The sequence below is a fragment of the Staurois parvus genome, unplaced genomic scaffold (genome assembly GCF_062004578.1).
Source record: "Staurois parvus isolate SC_StPar_1 unplaced genomic scaffold, SC_StPar_1.0 ptg000013l, whole genome shotgun sequence".
Lineage (NCBI taxonomy): Eukaryota > Metazoa > Chordata > Amphibia > Anura > Ranidae > Staurois > Staurois parvus.
The window spans coordinates 14,725,393-14,749,294 of record NW_028317809.1 but is presented as its reverse complement, the minus strand read 5'-3'; the positions used below and the strand labels follow the sequence as shown (position 1 = coordinate 14,749,294).

The following is a 23,902-nucleotide window of genomic DNA, read 5'->3' as shown; positions in this document are numbered from 1 at the left end:
TGATAGGGTGTTGTGAAGGCTACCTACTGCTCAAACTTCAGCCATTACATCAGTATATGACCAGTTTAGGGTTGAGCAGTCTTAGCAAATCCCACCCCAGCCCACATATTCACTGAGACAGACCAGCCACAAATTGTAGGGCCAGTTACATAGGGCCAATACCATAATGCGAGTACCCTCTGCCACAATGACATTTTTAATGCTTTTTTCTTTAAGTTTTTCATATTAGTACATTTTAATGGCAATACAAAACCCGTATTAAGCATGTCAAATGTAAGTCAGATGCAGTCAACCGCAGGTCAGTTTTACCTGTCAAACTGGTGTTAAACTGATGCCATCAACACAAGCCCAAAACCCATCAACACAGTACCAAAAATAGTTGCCAAGTGGTGGAGTAAGGTGAAGACCAAAACCTTATGGCATAAGGAAAGGGAAGTGGAAAAATAGCCCTGGACCCATAAGGTTATTTTATTGTTATTGCTATCTTATCTTAATGGTATTGATGTTGATGTAGGTGATCTGGTTCCAGGGCAGTTGGCTTCTACACCCCAGAGGATCTCTGCAATCTCCTTGGCTTGTAGTGCAATGTAACAAAAATAGAAACTGAAGTGCCACACTATTGTGTCTTTTCAACACAAGCCCCATGCTTGTAAAGACATCAGAAGAAATAAAATTAAAGGTCCAGTTCACTTTCGGTCCATTTATATGGTTTTCAGTCAAGCCCTGATTAAGGAGGCTGTCTTGGACCCACGAAAAACATTGGCTACTCTTTTGACTGTCCCCATGACCTTTAACTGGAATAAAGTTGTATCTGAAGCTTTTAGAAGTGGTGTGGCTCTTCCATTTATGTTCTTGGCATAAGGATGCTTTACATTATCTTGGTAGAAGTTGCATTGTAAAATAGTCCTTTTTACTTTTCAACTTAGTGATAACATGATACTAGAGCACCATGCAGTCAAAATGTAACAAAGATGAGCTGTGGATACAAAGATTACAAACACTGTAGCATGGGGTTTAGAAAAAAATTCTCAAAACTGTCATGTAAGTGTAGCTTTTCCATCACAGCTAGAAAGTGAGATGATTTGTAAAGTGAATAGGTAATGGGTATGGAGGAGAAAACAACATCTTAAGGGAGTAAGGTCAAGTAGTGAAGTGATTTTGCAGTCTGTAAGAAGAGACTGCTAACGTGTAAATAGATTGAGTGACATCATGTGTTGATGAGGCTGCAGGCAGAGAGCAGAATGAATACCAGACTGATCATGGTGGAGGAGCTGGTGGAAAGATGTAATTAAACAGCTTACCTGTTCGAAAGCCAGCTAGCAGTATAGCTGCAGACCCAGCACAAGATATGAGCAATTCATTGTATAAATATATATCTTAAAATGTAAACTAATCTACCACAACTAAGACTGCTCAGAGATAATTTGATGTTTTTTTTCAATCTTATTTTAGTAAACTTTTTAGAAGTAAGATTTACAGTTACAAAGAGTAGAAAGAGTCTAAAGGCGGTGAAATATAAATCTTCCAAAATTAGGTGATATAAACATTAAAAAATGTACATACAGTGGAAACACAAATTCCAATGCTGTCAAACTGAAGGTGTCGGTAATCAGACACTGCTATCTCAGATCATTTGAGAGGTGACTGGGGAAGCAACTACCAAAGTAAATTAGTCAGCTGTTACCTTTGTCAGAAGACATAATGAAAAGTAGTACAATTCAGTTATCAGGTTCAGATATTGATCTATTGAGGATAGCCTAACCTGTAAGGTGTATATCCAGGATTTAGAAAACTAAAGGTTGCTGACTTAAAGTTGATTGAAATAAAAGAATGGGTAAGAGAGAAAAAAGTGACTGGGGATATGAAAGGGGAAGGAGAGTTTGGGATCACTCCATCATGGGGGGGGGAGGACTCACTAGAGTAAAGAAACCAAGAGGTCCCAGTTTGTTTGAATTGTTCTTCCTTTCTGATTTCCTACGACAACAGATGTTCCGGGTCCCTTTTGGATTCTAGTTCAGTTTCCCATTCCAAAAGGGGAGGTGTAGAGGACATTTTTCCAATATTGGAGTATGACCTTCCTGGTCGCAGCTAGAAAATGCCTGAGGACATCTTTTTTCATGGATTTAAGGGGTTCCAGGAATCATTAAAGAGGAGTGCTATTTTGGGAGATAATAGGATTTGAGTTGCCTTAAACTTGCAGTTAAGACTACAGATTCTCGTTCAGAATGCCAGCATCGGGATAGGCCCACCACATATGGAGCATGGTGTCTTAATTTGATGCTTTTACCAACGATCCATCAAAGGCAAAAAATTAAAATTGAACTGAAATAACAAAAAAAAACCCTGTATCTAATAGCACATCAGCTACCTAGTAAGAATAGTTAATACGATTACTGGCCTCAAAATGTCATTTCTGTTGTCTGGCCACACAGCCTTTGCATCTTGCCACCCCAGTCCTCCTGAAAGCTGCATTCCAGCTAGAAAGTATGCATCTTGCCTTTGCACAGAGTATGCATTTGTCCAGCCATTGTGCACATGCAAAGCTCAGTATAGTCTTTAGTATGGCCTAGCAAGGTATACATGATAGCTGGAATTTGGAGGACTGGGGACTGCTTGATAGAGAAGACTGTTCAGCGATAGTCAATCTGGGCAGATAAAAAGGCATAGGGGAGATTATTGATGATTTCATAGTTTTAATAATTCATAATTATTCAAAATTTCACCTCTTCTGAAAACTTTAATTAACAAAATTAAATTCAGCCATAAAACATGAAGTGTGACTACCTTTTTTCTTATGGTTACGCATAAAACAGCTGTAACATTATCTAGGGAACAAAATATTTAAATATTAAAAATAGGATATATGTTTACCGCTGCTCAAGGTAGAGAGACTCCTAATCTCCAAGTACAACTCCTGGTGTAAGTGCTAGCCCAACTCTTTTCTGCATAGATAAGAACAAAGGATGTCCAATCAGCTACACTCCAAACAATCCACTTTATTGAACCAGGATAAAACCAATACAGATAGTGGAAATACAGTGGGGGACTGGCAGTGCTGTCTTTAGCGTGAAACGCGTTTACCTGCCAGTTCCCCACTGTATTTCCACTGTCTGTATTGATTTTATCCTGCTTCAATAAAGTGGATTTTTTAAAATGCAGCCAATCGGACTTTCTTTGTTCTTGAAAAAGGATGTGGTGACACATAAGAACTAGGAAGTCCTTATCCCCTTTCAGATAATCCAAGTGTTAATTTGGATTCTCTGGCTAGGTTTGCATTGGCAGAATTAATTTTTTTTTAAGCCCAACTCAAGTCTTCCTCCTTAATCCTTGCAACCCCACCCCCTCCTGCTTACTTAGATGTTTAGTATACATAACTTTCCCATAACTTTTTCACATGATGTAGAGGGTCCTCCTAATCTTCTAGTCTTTTCCCGCGATGGGTGGCCCTAAATGCTGCAGAGCACACTGTTCATGTAATGACACAAGAAATGTTCTTGTTGCTTTGGGCCCACAGGAACTGGGCGAAATGATGCTGCCATCAGGGCTAAGGCTGCAGGACTTTGCAGATTTGCAGAAGACGGCGACTAAGAGGAGGTGAGTATTACAGCCAGAGCTGTTTTGTTATTGAACAACACTTCAGCAGTTTAAATTTTTTATTTTTATTTAATTTTATGCTTTAGTTTAAGCTGAGTTGGGTTTTTAGTTTTATTCCAATTTCCCAAAGAGGGTATTCATCTTTAGGGCCAGTCAGTCATGCACAGGGCCTTTGAAACCATTTGTGTGACTATGATTAGCCTGTCATGGTGAACTCTTTGAAGTTGGCATGTTTGCCAGTATGATGAACTTTCTCAATTTGTTACTGTAACAAATGTTCCTTCTGAATAATTAAATGGGTCAATTTTTTTTTTGCACCAGTAAAATTTGTAAATTTGAGAAGTGCTGTTTTTACAATATACCTTTCAATGCATGCCATGTTATTATTATTATTATTATTATTATTATTATTATATAGGATTTATATAGCGCCAACAGTTTGCTCAGCACTTTACAATATATAGGGAGACAATACAGCAACAATACAGTTCAATACAAGAGGGATAGGAGGGCCCTGCTCCTTGGAACTTACAATCTAGGAGGGAGAGGTTAGTGGTACAGAAGGTAATAACTGTGGGGGATGGACTGGTAGGAAGAGCAGAAGATTCCATTATTAGCTGAGGGCAGGATAGGCTTCCCTGAAGAAATAGGTTTTCAGAGATCGCCTAAAAGTGAGCAGAGTAGGCGATAGTCTGACAAATTGAGGTAGAGAGTTCCAGAGGATGGGGGAAGCTCTGGAGAAGTCCTGGAGATGAGCATGGGAGGAGGAGACAAGGGAGCTAGAGAGCAGGAGGTCTTGTGAGGAGCGGAGAGTACGGTTTGGGTGATATTTGGAGACAAGATTGCTGATGTAATTTGGGGCAGAGTTATAAATGGCTTAATATGTTATTGTTAATGTTTTGAATTTTATCCGTTGGGTAATGGGAAGCCAGTGGAGTGATTGGCAGAGAGGGGTGGCTGATACAGAATGGTTAGTGAGGTGGATCAGTCTGGCAGCAGCATTCATGATAGACTGAAGAGGGGATAGCCAATGAGGAGGGAGTTACAAAAGTCAAGGCGAGATATAACAAGGGAGTGAATAAGTTGCTTAGTGATTTCCGAGGTTAAGAACGGGCGTATCCTGGAGATGTTGCGGAGGTGAAGTCTGCAAGATTTGGACAGCGTTTGGATTTGGGGCTGAAAGGACAGCTGGGAGTCTAGGGTTGCACCTAGCACCCTGGCATGAGGGGAAGGACTGATGATTGTGTTATTGATTTTGATGGAGAAGTTAGAGGAGGGGGCATGGGCTGGGGGGAATACTAAGAGCTCAGTTTTGGAAAGATTGAGTTTGAGGAAGTGGGCTGACATCCATGCCGACATGATGCTTAGTAGGTTAGTAATGCGAGAGGAGACTGAAGGATAGATTTGTGTGTCATCAGCATAGAGATGGTACTTAAAGCCAAGGGAGTTTATCAATTGACCAAGGGAGGAGGTGTAGATGGAGAAGAGTAGGGACCCAAGGACGAAACCTTGAGGGACCCCTACAGAAAGAGGAAGTGAAGAGGAGGAGCCAGAGTTATAAGTAGCGCTGAAGGAGCGCTGCGATAGGTAGGAGGAGAACCAAGAGAGAGCAGAGTCTCGGAGGCCAAGAGAGTGGAGTTTTTTTTGAGGAGGAGGGGATGGTCAACCGTATCAAAAGCCGCAGAGAGGTCGAGTAGTAAGAGTACGGAGTAGTGGCCATTGGTTTTAGCAGTTAGTAGATCATTAGTGAGTTTTAATAGGGCAGTTTCAGTGGAGTGTAGTGAGCGAAAGCCAGACTGTAAAGGGTCAAGAAGGTTGTTGTCAGTGAGGTAGGAGCTCAGGCAATTGTAGACTAAGTGTTCTAGGAGTTTAGAGGTAAATGGCAACAGGGCAATGGGTCTTAAGTTGTTCAGGTTGGTGGGGCCCAGGGAAGGCTTTTTAAGTATGGGAGTGATGTGTGCATGCTTTAGATGGGAGGGGAAGGCACCGTTAGAGAGGGAGAGATTGAAGATGTGAGTGAGGGAGCATAGGACGGAAGAAGAGGGTGACCGTAGTAATTGTGAGGGGACAGGATCCAGGGGGCAGGTAGTGAGACGGGCTTCTGAGAAAACCTTAGTGACCTCTTCAAGAGTAGCAAGGTCAAAAGAGGAAAGTATTGAGGGAGGTTTAGTATAAGGTATGCTAAGTGGGATGGATGTCTGTGCAGTGGTGATGCCCCTACGAATTGCATCAATCTTGCTTTTGAAATGATTTGCAATCTAGTGAGCAGTGAGTGAGGTGCTGGGTGGAGGTGAAGGTGGAGAAAGTAGAGAGTAGAGATGAGCGAAGAAATGAAAAATTCGATTCGACTGATTCGGCGAATTCGTGGACAATATTCGATTCGAGTCGAATAAATTCGCTGTGAATTTAACTTAAAAAAGGGTGTTTCTAGGCTTCAGAGAGACTTAATATTAGTGCAGAACACTGTACCTTTAATTTAAATGCCCTTGGAGTCTGCTGGGGAAGAGAAATAATACTGTCTGTCAGTATGACATGCAGATGAGTGCCGTCGATCTTAGAATCACTGCACACTTCACTCCTTTGGCCAGTCACGGGGCCAAAACCAGTGTTTGGAGCCACAGTGTGGCGGTGGAGGCAGCAGCAATGGGAGGCCATACAGCAACCTATGACAAAATGGAAACCAGCAGGAGCGTGAGGAGACCTGAAAGTGGCACATGGCAGAGTGGGAGCAATGGGAGGCGGTACAGGGACCCAGGTCACACTATGGGCCCAGCAGCAGCGTGACCAGGCGGTACGGGGGCCCATGGCCGATATGGGGCTTGGTGGCACCTATGGAAGGCCTGTAATCTGCCAGCAACCTATGACAAAATGGACAACCGCAGGAGTGTGAGGAGATTTCAAAGTGGCACATGGCAGAGTGGAAGCAATGGAAGGCCGTACAGGGACCCAGGTCACACTGTGGGACCAGCATCAGCGTGAACAGGCGGTACGGGGGCCCATGGCCGATTTGACCTCATTCATCCCATAGTCCTGCCGACTCACGAATAGCGTGGCCTCCTCAAAGGGCCTGAGCAAGCGCAGGTGTCACACATGAGCTGCCAATGGCTGACATCTAAGTTACACAGGGAGTACCTTTATCCGCTTTTAACATCAGGAAATCTGTGATGGCCTTTAGCTGTTCGTAAAGGCGGTCTAACATATGTAGGGTTGAATTCCACCTTGTTGCAACGTCACAGCATGAGGAGTCGGTACGGGGGCCCATGGCAGATTACATGTCTGGCAGCAGCTATGTGAGGCCCGTAATCTGCCTGCACCCTATGTCAAAAAATTTAACACACCAGCAGTGTGAAGAGACCTGAAAGTGGCACATGGCAGCAGAGTGTGGCGATGGAGACAGCAGCAATGGGAGGCCGTACAGGGACCCATGAGAGACTCTAGACTTGGCAGCAGCATGAGGAGGCGGTATATAGGGGCCCATGGCAGATTAGGGGCCTGGCAGCAGCTATGTGAGGCCCGTAATCTGCCTGCACCCTATGTCAAAAAATTTAACACACCAGCAGTGTGAAGAGACCTGAAAGTGGCACATGGCAGCAGAGTGTGGCGATGGAGACAGCAGCAATGGGAGGCCATACAGGGACCCATGACAGACTCTGGACTTGGCAGCAGCATGAGGAGGCGGTATATAGGGGCCCATGGCAGATTAGGGGCCTGGCAGCAGCTATGTGAGGCCCGTAATCTGCCTGCACCCTATGTCAAAAAATTTAACACACCAGCAGTGTGAAGAGACCTGAAAGTGGCACATGGCAGCAGAGTGTGGCGATGGAGACAGCAGCAATGGGAGGCCGTACAGGGACCCATGAGAGACTCTGGACCTGGCAGCAGCATGAGGAGGCGGTATATAGGGGCCTATGGCAGATTAGGGGCCTGGCAGCAGCTATGTGAGGCCCGTAATCTGCCTGCACCCTATGTCAAAAAATTTAACACACCAGCAGTGTGAAGAGACCTGAAAGTGGCACATGGCAGCAGAGTGTGGCGATGGAGACAGCAGCAATGGGAGGCCATACAGGGACCCATGACAGACTCTGGACTTGGCAGCAGCATGAGGAGGCGGTATATAGGGGCCCATGGCAGATTAGGGGCCTGGCAGCAGCTATGTGAGGCCCGTAATCTGCCTGCACCCTATGTCAAAAAATTTAACACACCAGCAGTGTGAAGAGACCTGAAAGTGGCACATGGCAGCAGAGTGTGGCGATGGAGACAGCAGCAATGGGAGGCCGTACAGGGACCCATGAGAGACTCTGGACCTGGCAGCAGCATGAGGAGGCGGTATATAGGGGCCTATGGCAGATTAGGGGCCTGGCAGCAGCTATAGGAGGCCCATAATCTGCCAGCACCCTATGTCAAAAAATTCTACACACCAGCAGTGTGAGGAGACCTGAAAGTGGCACATGGCAGCAGAGTGTGGCGATGGAGACAGCAGCAATGGGAGGCCGTACAGGGACCCATGACAGACTCTAGACTTGGCAGCAGCATGAGGAGGCGGTATATAGGGGCCCATGGCAGATTAGGGGCCTGGCAGCAGCTATGTGAGGCCCGTAATCTGCCTGCACCCTATGTCAAAAAATTTAACACACCAGCAGTGTGAAGAGACCTGAAAGTGGCACATGGCAGCAGAGTGTGGCGATGGAGACAGCAGCAATGGGAGGCCGTACAGGGACCCATGAGAGACTCTGGACCTGGCAGCAGCATGAGGAGGCGGTATATAGGGGCCTATGGCAGATTAGGGGCCTGGCAGCAGCTATAGGAGGCCCATAATCTGCCAGCACCCTATGTCAAAAAATTCTACACACCAGCAGTGTGAGGAGACCTGAAAGTGGCACATGGCAGCAGAGTGTGGCGATGGAGACAGCAGCAATGGGAGGCCGTACAGGGACCCATGACAGACTCTAGACTTGGCAGCAGCATGAGGAGGCGGTATATAGGGGCCCATGGCAGATTAGGGGCCTGGCAGCAGCTATGTGAGGCCCGTAATCTGCCTGCACCCTATGTCAAAAAATTTAACACACCAGCAGTGTGAAGAGACCTGAAAGTGGCACATGGCAGCAGAGTGTGGCGATGGAGACAGCAGCAATGGGAGGCCATACAGGGACCCATGACAGACTCTGGACTTGGCAGCAGCATGAGGAGGCGGTATATAGGGGCCCATGGCAGATTAGGGGCCTGGCAGCAGCTATGTGAGGCCCGTAATCTGCCTGCACCCTATGTCAAAAAATTTAACACACCAGCAGTGTGAAGAGACCTGAAAGTGGCACATGGCAGCAGAGTGTGGCGATGGAGACAGCAGCAATGGGAGGCCATACAGGGACCCATGACAGACTCTGGACTTGGCAGCAGCATGAGGAGGCGGTATATAGGGGCCCATGGCAGATTAGGGGCCTGGCAGCAGCTATGTGAGGCCCGTAATCTGCCTGCACCCTATGTCAAAAAATTTAACACACCAGCAGTGTGAAGAGACCTGAAAGTGGCACATGGCAGCAGAGTGTGGCGATGGAGACAGCAGCAATGGGAGGCCGTACAGGGACCCATGAGAGACTCTAGACTTGGCAGCAGCATGAGGAGGCGGTATATAGGGGCCCATGGCAGATTAGGGGCCTGGCAGCAGCTATGTGAGGCCCGTAATCTGCCTGCACCCTATGTCAAAAAATTTAACACACCAGCAGTGTGAAGAGACCTGAAAGTGGCACATGGCAGCAGAGTGTGGCGATGGAGACAGCAGCAATGGGAGGCCATACAGGGACCCATGACAGACTCTGGACTTGGCAGCAGCATGAGGAGGCGGTATATAGGGGCCCATGGCAGATTAGGGGCCTGGCAGCAGCTATGTGAGGCCCGTAATCTGCCTGCACCCTATGTCAAAAAATTTAACACACCAGCAGTGTGAAGAGACCTGAAAGTGGCACATGGCAGCAGAGTGTGGCGATGGAGACAGCAGCAATGGGAGGCCGTACAGGGACCCATGAGAGACTCTGGACCTGGCAGCAGCATGAGGAGGCGGTATATAGGGGCCTATGGCAGATTAGGGGCCTGGCAGCAGCTATAGGAGGCCCATAATCTGCCAGCACCCTATGTCAAAAAATTCTACACACCAGCAGTGTGAGGAGACCTGAAAGTGGCACATGGCAGCAGAGTGTGGCGATGGAGACAGCAGCAATGGGAGGCCGTACAGGGACCCATGACAGACTCTAGACTTGGCAGCAGCATGAGGAGGCGGTATATAGGGGCCCATGGCAGATTAGGGGCCTGGCAGCAGCTATGTGAGGCCCGTAATCTGCCTGCACCCTATGTCAAAAAATTTAACACACCAGCAGTGTGAAGAGACCTGAAAGTGGCACATGGCAGCAGAGTGTGGCGATGGAGACAGCAGCAATGGGAGGCCATACAGGGACCCATGACAGACTCTGGACTTGGCAGCAGCATGAGGAGGCGGTATATAGGGGCCCATGGCAGATTAGGGGCCTGGCAGCAGCTATGTGAGGCCCGTAATCTGCCTGCACCCTATGTCAAAAAATTTAACACACCAGCAGTGTGAAGAGACCTGAAAGTGGCACATGGCAGCAGAGTGTGGCGATGGAGACAGCAGCAATGGGAGGCCGTACAGGGACCCATGAGAGACTCTAGACTTGGCAGCAGCATGAGGAGGCGGTATATAGGGGCCCATGGCAGATTAGGGGCCTGGCAGCAGCTATGTGAGGCCCGTAATCTGCCTGCACCCTATGTCAAAAAATTTAACACACCAGCAGTGTGAAGAGACCTGAAAGTGGCACATGGCAGCAGAGTGTGGCGATGGAGACAGCAGCAATGGGAGGCCATACAGGGACCCATGACAGACTCTGGACTTGGCAGCAGCATGAGGAGGCGGTATATAGGGGCCCATGGCAGATTAGGGGCCTGGCAGCAGCTATGTGAGGCCCGTAATCTGCCTGCACCCTATGTCAAAAAATTTAACACACCAGCAGTGTGAAGAGACCTGAAAGTGGCACATGGCAGCAGAGTGTGGCGATGGAGACAGCAGCAATGGGAGGCCATACAGGGACCCATGACAGACTCTGGACTTGGCAGCAGCATGAGGAGGCGGTATATAGGGGCCCATGGCAGATTAGGGGCCTGGCAGCAGCTATGTGAGGCCCGTAATCTGCCTGCACCCTATGTCAAAAAATTTAACACACCAGCAGTGTGAAGAGACCTGAAAGTGGCACATGGCAGCAGAGTGTGGCGATGGAGACAGCAGCAATGGGAGGCCGTACAGGGACCCATGAGAGACTCTGGACCTGGCAGCAGCATGAGGAGGCGGTATATAGGGGCCTATGGCAGATTAGGGGCCTGGCAGCAGCTATAGGAGGCCCATAATCTGCCAGCACCCTATGTCAAAAAATTCTACACACCAGCAGTGTGAGGAGACCTGAAAGTGGCACATGGCAGCAGAGTGTGGCGATGGAGACAGCAGCAATGGGAGGCCGTACAGGGACCCATGACAGACTCTAGACTTGGCAGCAGCATGAGGAGGCGGTATATAGGGGCCCATGGCAGATTAGGGGCCTGGCAGCAGCTATGTGAGGCCCGTAATCTGCCTGCACCCTATGTCAAAAAATTTAACACACCAGCAGTGTGAAGAGACCTGAAAGTGGCACATGGCAGCAGAGTGTGGCGATGGAGACAGCAGCAATGGGAGGCCATACAGGGACCCATGACAGACTCTGGACTTGGCAGCAGCATGAGGAGGCGGTATATAGGGGCCCATGGCAGATTAGGGGCCTGGCAGCAGCTATGTGAGGCCCGTAATCTGCCTGCACCCTATGTCAAAAAATTTAACACACCAGCAGTGTGAAGAGACCTGAAAGTGGCACATGGCAGCAGAGTGTGGCGATGGAGACAGCAGCAATGGGAGGCCGTACAGGGACCCATGAGAGACTCTAGACTTGGCAGCAGCATGAGGAGGCGGTATATAGGGGCCCATGGCAGATTAGGGGCCTGGCAGCAGCTATGTGAGGCCCGTAATCTGCCTGCACCCTATGTCAAAAAATTTAACACACCAGCAGTGTGAAGAGACCTGAAAGTGGCACATGGCAGCAGAGTGTGGCGATGGAGACAGCAGCAATGGGAGGCCATACAGGGACCCATGACAGACTCTGGACTTGGCAGCAGCATGAGGAGGCGGTATATAGGGGCCCATGGCAGATTAGGGGCCTGGCAGCAGCTATGTGAGGCCCGTAATCTGCCTGCACCCTATGTCAAAAAATTTAACACACCAGCAGTGTGAAGAGACCTGAAAGTGGCACATGGCAGCAGAGTGTGGCGATGGAGACAGCAGCAATGGGAGGCCATACAGGGACCCATGACAGACTCTGGACTTGGCAGCAGCATGAGGAGGCGGTATATAGGGGCCCATGGCAGATTAGGGGCCTGGCAGCAGCTATGTGAGGCCCGTAATCTGCCTGCACCCTATGTCAAAAAATTTAACACACCAGCAGTGTGAAGAGACCTGAAAGTGGCACATGGCAGCAGAGTGTGGCGATGGAGACAGCAGCAATGGGAGGCCGTACAGGGACCCATGAGAGACTCTAGACTTGGCAGCAGCATGAGGAGGCGGTATATAGGGGCCCATGGCAGATTAGGGGCCTGGCAGCAGCTATGTGAGGCCCGTAATCTGCCTGCACCCTATGTCAAAAAATTTAACACACCAGCAGTGTGTGAGGAGACCTGAAAGTGGCACATGGCAGAGTGTGGCGATGGAGACAGCAGCAATGGGAGGCCGTACAGGGACCCATGAGAGACTCTGGACCTGGCAGCAGCATGAGGAAGCGGTATATAGGGGCCTATGGCAGATTAGGGGCCTGGCAGCAGCTATAGGAGGCCCATAATCTGCCAGCACCCTATGTCAAAAAATTCTACACACCAGCAGTGTGTGAGGAGACCTGAAAGTGGCACATGGCAGAGTGTGGCGATGGAGACAGCAGCAATGGGAGGCCGTACAGGGACCCATGAGAGACTCTGGACCTGGCAGCAGCATGAGGAGGCGGTATATAGGGGCCCATGGCAGATTAGGGGCCTGGCAGCAGCTATAGGAGGCCCGTAATCTGCCAGCACCCTATGTCAAAAAATTAAACACACCAGCAGTGTGAGGAGACCTGAAAGTGGCACATGTTTGAGGCATGATTCATGGCGGATTTAGTCAGTTGTGTCAGGAACTGGTGGTTTGAAATCCAGACTAATCCACGCCTGATTCATTTTCACAAACGTGAGTCTCTCCACACTTTGGGTGGACAGTCGTGTCCTCCGCGGAGTTACAATACCTCCTGCCGCACTAAACACGCGCTCCGATGCCACGCTACTGGCCGGGCATGACAGCCTTTCAAGGGCAAATTCAGCTAGTTGGGGCCAAAGGTCAAGTTTCGTTGCCCAGTAGTCAAGGGGATTGTCTACCTCGGTTGGCAGGGTGCTGTCCAAGTAGGCCCAAGCCTGTTGTTTGAGCTCCTGCTCCAGGTCCACCTGATGCTGCTGCTGCTGCTGCGGCTGGTTAGTAGTTTCCTCACTGCGCTGGTGAAGAAAGCTACTCATCATCGACTGCAGACTGAGGCAGCCACTGCTGGTGGAGCTGCCACTGCTCCTACCACCCCACCCCTCCCCTGCTGCCATGCCAGCGGAACGCGAGCGCACAGGGCCCACAGTGTCTGAGGATGGACGTTGGCGCACAAAGGCAGAGACCAACTGACTACATAGGTGGTTTTTATAGTACGTAATTTTGGCCTCCCTCTCAGCAGGTGTGAAAAAGGCCACCATTTTGGACCGGTAGCGAGGGTCCAACAAGGTGGACAGCCAAAAGTCATCCCTCTGTCTGATGGTTATTATTCGGCTGTCGCTACGCAAGCAACCGAGCATGCTATGGGCCATTTGTGCCAAGGAATGCGAGGGACTCCCTGCCTCCATCTCCACAGCATACTGCCACGGTGCGTCTGGGTCCTCTGTCTCCTCCTCCTCCTCCTCTACCAGATGCTCCTGCTCCTCCACTCCTGTCCGCTGAGTGGAAAAACCACCCATTTCACTCAATAATTCCTGAGCACAAATGTCCTCCTCTACCTCCTCCTCTTCTTCCTGTCCTGCCCCCACAGGGGTCATGTGGCGTTGAGATCTGTGCGCCACGTCTACCGCACCCTGACCAGCCATTGTTAACAGCATTTGTTCCAGGACGTGCAACAGAGGAATGACGTCGTTCATCCCATAGTCCTGCCGACTCACGAATAGCGTGGCCTCCTCAAAGGGCCTGAGCAAGCGGCAGGTGTCACGCATGAGCTGCCAATGGCTGACATCTAAGTTACACAGGGGAGTACCTTTATCCGCTTGTAACATCAGGAAATCGGTGATGGCCTTTCGCTGCTCGTAAAGGCGGTCTAACATGTGTAGGGTTGAATTCCACCTTGTTGCAACGTCGCAGATCAGGCGATGCTGTGGAATTCCGTTCTGCCGCTGCAGCTCAATGAGGGTGTTCTTTGCGGTGTAGGAATGGCTGAAATGCATGCACAGTTTACGTGACATTTTAAGGATGTCTTGCAGTGGGATGGTGGATTTTAGGAACCGCTTGACAACCAGATTGAACACGTGAGCCATGCATGGCGCATGGCACAACCTTCCTTGACGCAGAGCAGACACCATGTTCTTTCCGTTGTCAGTCAACATGGTTCCGATTTTTAGTTTGCGCGGAGACAGCCATCTGTCGATTTCTCTGTTCATTACACTCAGCAGTTCCTCCCCTGTGTGACTACGTTCGCCAAGGCATACCAGGTGCAGCACAGCGTGACACCGTTGCGCCCTGCACATGTGATATGCCGGTCGGGTAATGGGACTTGGCACGGGGGTGGCGGCTGAGGACACGGCGGAAAAAGAGGTGGTAGAGGCGGACATGCTTGCTGGACCAAGGACGTGCAAACGTGGAGGCAAAAGCGTCGTGACCTGTCCAAGTTGCTGGTGCGGCTGTGCCGGCACCACGTTCACCCAGTGGGCCGTAAATGACATGTACTGTCCCTGACCGTAGTTACAGCTCCACACGTCGGCGCTGCCGTGCACTTTGGCAGAGACCGACATGCTCAAAGACTGGCCCACCATCTCTTCTACATGTGAATGCAGGGCTGGCACTGCCTTTTGGGCAAAGAAATGACGGCTTGGCACTCTCCACCGCGGCGCGGCACAAGCCATCATTTCTCGGAAAGGTGCTGAGTCCACCAGTTGGAAAGGGAGGGACTGCAGCACCAGCAACTTGGACAGGAGGACGTTCAGCTTTTGCACCGTCGGGTGCGTGCTCGCAAACTGTTGTCTCTTGGATACGGATTCCAAGAAAGACTGTTGACGGAATCCGAGAAGAGGAGTAGCAGGAGAAGGAGCATCTGAACGAGCGGAAGATGCCAATGAGCGACAACTCCCCTCAGCAGAGGTGTTGGAGCCTTGACTGGCTGATAGAGGGCGATTGACGACGTCGGGTGACGGAGCAAGTAACGGAGCGGGTGATGGAGCGGGGGCTGGGGCAGGCAGAACCGCCGTATGTTTATCACGGTTTTCCCAGGCCACCGAATGGTGACGCTGCATATGCTGACGCAACGCTGTAGTCCCAACATGGGCCCCCTGGCCACGCTTGCATTTCTGGCCACATAGTCGACATACGGCTACGTTTACTTCCTCGGGCGGCTTGAGGAAAAATTGCCACACCACCGAGTAGGAAACTTTGCCCCCGCTACTCTTCACTGGCTGACTGCTACTTCCTCCGTGCGCAACGGCACCACTACTGGCCGTGGTGGTAGGCTGCAGTGGAGCTGGTGCTCTACTCCGTGGACGTTTGGCTCCACTGACACTGATGCGACCCTGCTGCTGTCTCCTGGGCAACCCACCGACTGTTTTGCTCGCTGCCAAGCTGCCACCCTCTTCTCCTGATGATGCGGAAGAAATTGCCTGATGACGACGAGGCTGCCAAGTGCGATCAACCTCCTCATCATCAAGTAGGGTCTCCGCCTCACTACTAGCCCCCTCGGCTGCGTCTGGGTCAGGAGACAGACCTGTCTCTAGACCGGCTACCGAGCCACTCTCCTCGCCAGTACTTGTTCGCTTGGCTGCTGAAAAGGCCGATGTCTCCCCCCGTTCCTGACCGCCCTCTGTTAGCTCTTCCTCACTGTACAGTGGGGCTGAGCCCACAGCATGCGATACTTCGCTTGGTGAGGGAACAGCAAAGGACAGGGGCAGGTAGAGGACACGTGATTTCAGTGGGCTTGGTCCCGGGCCATGCCAACTAACGGTTGTGTCTGACGTACCCACCGACCGTTGGCTGTAGGTGTCAGAGGTGACCTGGGAAGAGGAAGACGACCGAGCCAACCAATCAATGACGGCAGGGTTGTCGGTGGAGACACGACCGCTGGATGACACCGGGAGCACTGGCCTCTGGCTGCGAATACTGCTGCCTCGACCCCTTCCTCTGCTGCCACGTCTGCTCGCTCCTAAAACATTGCCTCCTCTGCCACTCCTCTGCATGTTGTCTGACATACTATTTAATTCAACGATTAGGTGTCCCTGAGTAACAATTCTCTGGCACTCAGTAACAATTCTGTCTGTCCCTGAGTATGAATTCTGTGGCCCTGAGTAACAATTATGTGTCTGTGCGAGTAACAATTCTGTGTCTGTGCGAGTAACAATTCTGTGTCTGTGCAAGTAACAATTTTGTGTCTGTGCGAGTAACAATTCTCTGGCACTCAGTAACAATTCTGTCTGTCCCTGAGTAACAATTCTCTGGCACTCAGTAACAATTCTGTCTGTCCCTGAGTATGAATTCTGTGGCCCTGAGTAACAATTCTGTGTCTGTGCGAGTAACAATTCTGTGTCTGTGCAAGTAACAATTTTGTGTCTGTGCGAGTAACAATTCTCTGGCACTCAGTAACAATTCTGTCTGTCCCTGAGTAACAATTCTCTGGCACTCAGTAACAATTCTGTCTGTCCCTGAGTATGAATTCTGTGGCCCTGAGTAACAATTCTGTGTCTGTGCGAGTAACAATTCTGTGTCTGTGCAAGTAACAATTTTGTGTCTGTGCGAGTAACAATTCTCTGGCACTCAGTAACAATTCTGTCTGTCCCTGAGTAACAATTCTCTGGCACTCAGTAACAATTCTGTCTGTCCCTGAGTAACAATTCTCTGGCACTCAGTAACAATTCTGTCTATCCCTGAGTATGAATTCTGTGGCCCTGAGTAACAATTCTGTGTCTGTGCGAGTAACAATTCTGTGTCTGTGCAAGTAACAATTTTGTGTCTGTGCGAGTAACAATTCTCTGGCACTCAGTAACAATTCTGTCTGTCCCTGAGTAACAATTCTCTGGCACTCAGTAACAATTCTGTCTGTCCCTGAGTATGAATTCTGTGGCCCTGAGTAACAATTCTGTGTCTGTGCGAGTAACAATTCTGTGTCTGTGCAAGTAACAATTTTGTGTCTGTGCGAGTAACAATTCTCTGGCACTCAGTAACAATTCTGTCTGTCCCTGAGTAACAATTCTCTGGCACTCAGTAACAATTCTGTCTGTCCCTGAGTAACAATTCTCTGGCACTCAGTAACAATTCTGTCTATCCCTGAGTATGAATTCTGTGGCCCTGAGTAACAATTCTGTGTCTGTGCGAGTAACAATTCTGTGTCTGTGCAAGTAACAATTTTGTGTCTGTGCGAGTAACAATTCTCTGGCACTCAGTAACAATTCTGTCTGTCCCTGAGTAACAATTCTCTGGCACTAAGTAACAATTCTGTCTGTCCCTGAGTAACAATTCTCTGGCACTCAGTAACAATTCTGTCTGTCCCTGAGTATGAATTCTGTGGCCCTGAGTAACAATTCTGTGTCTGTGCGAGTAACAATTCTGTGTCTGTGCAAGTAACAATTTTGTGTCTGTCCCTGAGTAACAATTCTCTGGCACTCAGTAACAATTCTGTCTGTCCCTGAGTAACAATTCTCTGGCACTCAGTAACAATTCTGTCTGTCCCTGAGTAACAATTCTCTGGCACTCAGTAACAATTCTGTCTGTCCCTGAGTAACAATTCTGTCTGTCCCTGAGTATGAATTCTGTGGCCCTGAGTAACAATTCTGTGTCTGTGCGAGTAACAATTCTGTGTCTGTGCGAGTAACAATTTTGTGTCTGTGCGAGTAACAATTCTCTGGCACTCAGTAACAATTCTGTCTGTCCCTGAGTAACAATTCTCTGGCACTCAGTAACAATTCTGTCTGTCCCTGAGTAACAATTCTCTGGCACTCAGTAACAATTCTGTCTGTCCCTGAGTAACAATTCTGTCTGTCCCTGAGTATGAATTCTGTGGCCCTGAGTAACAATTCTCTGGCACTCAGTAACAATTCTGTCTGTCCCTGAGTAACAATTCTCTGGCACTCAGTAACAATTCTGTCTGTCCCTGAGTAACAATTCTCTGGCACTCAGTAACAATTCTGTCTGTCCCTGAGTATGAATTCTGTGGCCCTGAGTAACAATTATGTGTCTGTGCGAGTAACAATTCTGTGTCTGTGCAAGTAACAATTTTGTGTCTGTGCGAGTAACAATTCTCTGGCACTCAGTAACAATTCTGTCTGTCCCTGAGTAACAATTCTCTGGCACTCAGTAACAATTCTGTCTGTCCCTGAGTAACAATTCTCTGGCACTCAGTAACAATTCTGTCTGTCCCTGAGTATGAATTCTGTGGCCCTGAGTAACAATTCTGTGTCTGTGCGAGTAACAATTCTGTGTCTGTGCAAGTAACAATTTTGTGTCTGTGCGAGTAACAATTCTCTGGCACTCAGTAACAATTCTGTCTGTCCCTGAGTAACAATTCTCTGGCACTCAGTAACAATTCTGTCTGTCCCTGAGTAACAATTCTCTGGCACTCAGTAACAATTCTGTCTGTCCCTGAGTATGAATTCTGTGGCCCTGAGTAACAATTCTGTGTCTGTGCGAGTAACAATTCTGTGTCTGTGCAAGTAACAATTTTGTGTCTGTGCGAGTAACAATTCTCTGGCACTCAGTAACAATTCTGTCTGTCCCTGAGTAACAATTCTCTGGCACTCAGTAACAATTCTGTCTGTCCCTGAGTAACAATTCTCTGGCACTCAGTAACAATTCTGTCTGTCCCTGAGTATGAATTCTGTGGCCCTGAGTAACAATTCTGTGTCTGTGCGAGTAACAATTCTGTGTCTGTGCAAGTAACAATTTTGTGTCTGTGCGAGTAACAATTCTCTGGCACTCAGTAACAATTCTGTCTGTCCCTGAGTAACAATTCTCTGGCACTCAGTAACAATTCTGTCTGTCCCTGAGTAACAATTCTCTGGCACTCAGTAACAATTCTGTCTGTCCCTGAGTATGAATTCTGTGGCCCTGAGTAACAATTCTGTGTCTGTGCGAGTAACAATTCTGTGTCTGTGCAAGTAACAATTTTGTGTCTGTGCGAGTAACAATTCTCTGGCACTCAGTAACAATTCTGTCTGTCCCTGAGTAACAATTCTCTGGCACTCAGTAACAATTCTGTCTGTCCCTGAGTAACAATTCTCTGGCACTCAGTAACAATTCTGTCTGTCCCTGAGTAACAATTCTCTGGCACTCAGTAACAATTCTGTCTGTCCCTGAGTAACAATTCTCTGGCACTCAGTAACAATTCTGTCTGTCCCTGAGTAACAATTCTCTGGCACTCAGTAACAATTCTGTCTGTCCCTGAGTAACAATTCTCTGGCACTCAGTAACAATTCTGTCTGTCCCTGAGTAACAATTCTGTCTGTCCCTGAGAATGAATTCTGTGGCCCTAAGAATTCTCTGGCACTCAGTAACAATTCTGTCTGTCCCTGAGTAACAATTCTCTGGCACTCAGTAACAATTCTCTCTGTCCCTGAGTAAAAATTCTGTGGCCCTAATAACGTTTCTGTGGCCCTAAGTAACAATTCTCTGGCACTGAGTAACAATTCTGTCTGTCCCTGAGTATGAATTCTGTGGCCCTAACTAGCGTTTCTTTGTCCCTAAATAACGATTCTGTGGCCCTCATTAACAAGTCTGTGTCCCTGAGTAATGGTTCTCTGTCCCTAAGTAACTTCTCTCTGTCCCCAATTCTCGTTTCTGTGGCCCTAACTCTGTCCCTGTCCCTAGTACAGAGCGGTCTGCCTCTGTTCAATGACTGCAGGCAAATGAAGATTTCCAAAATGGCCGCTATATATACCTCGACCATTACACAGTGCTGGCTGGCTGGCTGCTGATTGGCTGATGCGATCACATGTCGTTGAGGAATGCATTATGGGGCAGCGCACCTTGTCTGCGCGCCTTCCCCGACATCCCCGCTCCGTCGCCGCACATGTCAGCCGCCATTTTCGGAAAAATTTCGATTCGCGCGTCCGAATTAGGCTGTTTTTCGGATTCGGCACGAATCGAAATTTTTCCGATATTCGACTCGAATTCCACTTCGGATACTTCGATTCGCTCATCTCTAGTAGAGAGTTAAAAGTAGAGAAGAGACGACGAGGTCTGGATGATAAGTTATTGATGAGAGTGACAAAGTAGGCTTGTTTGGCAGCATGGAGGAAGGAACTTTATGTTAAGAAAGCAGATTTATATAGGGTGAATGCTTGGTGAGATTTGGTTTTATGCAACAATCGCTCCAGCACACGACTATGTCGTTTAAGATTTCTGGTGTCGTCAGTCTGCCAAGGTTGTAATGGTCGGGGCCTGATGCTTCGTGTTGTAACATCTACTGTACTTTTATGCAAGGACAGATGTGAGAGAAAAAGCCTAACCCCTTCCAAATCCAAAAATATCCATCATATGCCAGTAGTGAAAATATTTTTGGAGCCTGTTTACACCAGGTGTGTTAGGACTGTACTGGGCAGCTTTGCCCTATAAAGCCAGTTCATATCCCCAGAGTGTGGTTAAATGCACTGAAAAAGTACTTTTTCAGTGTAGCATAGTGCATCACACACCTCGCTGAAACCAACAGAACTTAATGTTTGCATATATAGTTTGCACAAAACAAAAATCTTTAAGTGCATCAGTACTGCTGCCTGCACACTGCATAAAAGAGGCTGCGTTCAAATGCAGCTGCTGGTGTGAACAGGTACTAATAACTTTAGTTATTGCAATACATTTTTACAATAAATAAGTAAAAAGTGCATTTTTAAAAATATATATGTCTGATTGCTTACAGCAGGGTTTCTCAGCCAGGGATCTTCCAGAGGTTGCTGGGGATTACTTGAGAAATGAGCTGTTTATGCTTAGATAAGTCCCCACTGGCACCATTGATCTTTTTAGCTATCTATAAGCGATGGAATTCTTCTCAATCACCATAAGTGTTAGGAGCATTCTTCCCACTGACCATCACACTAATGTATCATGAGTCGTAGATATAGTCATTTTTAGCAGGGGTTTCCTGAGACCAGAAGGTTATTTCAAGGGTTCCTCTGTGTTGAAAAGGTTGAGAAAGGCTGGCTTACAGTAGAAAATACAAACTGTATTTCGTAAACTACACATTTAAAAAAAAAGTCTGAAAGGGTAGTGTGTATATAATTTTCATAGGCAAAGTATTTACACAGACATTTAAAGTAAACTAGTACACAGAAAAACATCAATGTCTGTCCAAAACCATACATTTTCATTCATTCCAAACTTATCGAAGATTTTTGTTACAAAAACATGTACTGTTTAATTCATTGTTTTTCTGTTCTGCTAATCTTGTCTCTGCCACATTGCATAACTAAAGCTGGCATTGAGTACACCCCTCACATTTTTGTAAATATGCACTCAACTTCTTTGGTCAACCATGGTGAGGCCTGTTCTGAGTGGAACCTGTCCTGTTAAACTGCTGTAAGGTCTTGGCCACTGTGCTGCAACTCAGTTTCAGGGTCTTGGCAATCTTCTTATAGCCTAGGCCATCCTTATGTAGAGCAACAATTCTTTTTTTCAGATCCTCAGAGAGTTCTTTGCCATGAGGTGCCATGTTGAACTTCCAGTGACCAGTATGAGTGAGAGCGATAACACCAAATTTAACACACCTGCTCCCCATTCACACCTGAGACCTTGTAACACTAACGAGTCACATGACAACAGGGAGGGAAAATGGCTAATTGGGCCCAATTTGGACATTTTCACCTAGGGGTGTACTCACTTTTGTTGCCAGCAGTTTAGACATTAATGGCTGTGTGTTGAGTTATTTTGAGGGGACGGCAAATTTACACTGTTATACAAGATGTACACTCACTACTTTACATTGTAGCAAAGTGTCATTTCTTCAGTGTTGTCACATGAAAAGATATAATAAAATATTTACAAAAATGTAGGGGGTGTACTCATTTCCGTGAGATACTGTAAGTAGATTCCTGATAAAACAGTCAATATTCACTAAGTGGGTGGCCCCCTCTGCTTATATCCTTTGACTGAAAAAATCAAAGGAGCCAGATGAAAAAGTTTGGCTGGTATCCAATCAAATGCAGCCACTGTTTGAGTATTCTGACAACCACCTATAATGGTTGTCAGAATATACTGTATTCGCCCACATGTGATTAGGAGATTTATCCATCGGTGCTGGTAGCGCAAACGAAGGCATCTGTTTGATCTTTTTTTGTTCAGCCCACAGGTTAAACTAAAAAAAAATCTATCAGTGTATTGCCAGCTTTAGATGATGCAATGCAACCACCTGCTGTGTCAGCTGCCTGTTTATTATATTTTGAAAAAGCATGCTCCTACCTATGCTTTCCTCCTTCTAAAAACAGCCCAAATAACAAAGCCACCAGCTCTCTGCAAATGGTAGACTGTAATGCAACCAAGACTGTTTTGCTCACACTGCAAATTCAACACTCAGTTTTATTTCAAGTATATTACAATACATCATTTTTGTAATACATACATAAATAAAATGTGTTTTTATATTTGCCTTTACTTTAGTTTTAAGTATCATTCAGTAAATGGGAGCATTTAGTATAGCTACATTTAGCTATAAATGGAATATATAATTTGCTTCCAGAGGATTTACCCCGTTTCCTGACCAGGTCATTTTTTACGATACGGTGTTGTGTTAATTTAACTAACAATTGCGCAATCATGCAACGCTGTACATAAATGAAAATGTATGTAATCCCCCCCCCCCCACACACACACAAATAGAGCTTTCTTTCAGTGCTATTTGATCACCTGTGCGTTTTTTATTTTTTGCACTAATGATATATTAATATATTTTAATATATTAATCCCAATAATGATATATTAATCGGTTTACATGAAAGCTATAGCGTCTACAAATGCTGGTATATATACTGGAATTTTTATTTTATTTATACTAGCAATGGTGGCGATCAGCGACTTATAGCAGGACTTCGAGACTGTGGCAGGCATTCAGACACTGTGACACTGACATCTCCAGTGACAGTGCTAATAAAAAGTACTGACACTGTATTAATGACACTGGGCAGGAAGGGGTTAACATCTGGAGCTATCAAAGCGTTAACTGTGTGCTGTGTGTGTTTTACATTGTGTGTCGTGTGCTGTTTTACCTTAAAGACATGCTGCTTTGTATCTCTCTGGTGTTCAGAGATATACAAAGCAGAATGTCCATGCTGACAGCAGAGAGACCTGTGTTGTTTATACACAGGTTTTTCCCCTGTCAACTTTGGCAACGATCACCGAGTGCCGGCCAGGATTCGCCGGCTGGGACCCAGTGATTGACATCCCCAGCCGCCAATAGCGGCGCGGGTAGGGTGGCGCACGCGCCCCCCTACCCGGAGATGCAAATCACGTATCTATAAGTGATTTTGCACAGCCGTGCCACCCTGTAACAGTACTTCCGCTATAGGGCAGATGTCAAGTGGTTAAGCAGCAGTCTATATAGTAAACCACATCACTTACTGTTCAGGTGCTGAGTAGTTGTTAGGGAACTCTTTCTCTCCCAAGCAGTGACTGCTACCAGTTACATGTATTAATCTGAAAAGAAGCAAAAAGACTTCTGTTAGAGAACATTAAAAAATTGCACCACACTTTTTGGATCAGTAGTGTTGAAGTTTTTGCTTATAAAAAGACACATGGGTTGATTTACTAAAACCAAAGAGTGCAAAATCTGGTGCAGGTGTGCACAGAAACCAATCAGCTTCGTTTTTTTTTTTTTATCAACGCCTAATTGAACAAACTGAAGTTGGAAGCCTGCTGATTACCATGCACAGCTGCACCAGATTTTGCACTCTCCAATTTTAGTAAATCAACCCCATAGTCATATATACATATACAAGCAGGTAT

At 47.3% G+C, this 23,902-nt stretch overlaps 1 protein-coding gene across 1 annotated transcript in view; it reads right to left on the bottom strand.

The window, feature by feature from the left end:
- The window catches only part of SHROOM3 (shroom family member 3), a 264,050-nt gene extending 240,452 nt beyond the window's left edge, over positions 1 to 23,598 (bottom strand). The window contains exon 1 of the mRNA XM_089676000.1: positions 23,519 to 23,598. The gene's annotated coding sequence lies outside the window, so the exon portion shown is untranslated. The remainder of the gene's footprint in view (positions 1 to 23,518) is intronic.
- Positions 23,599 to 23,902: the final 304 nt, after the last annotated feature.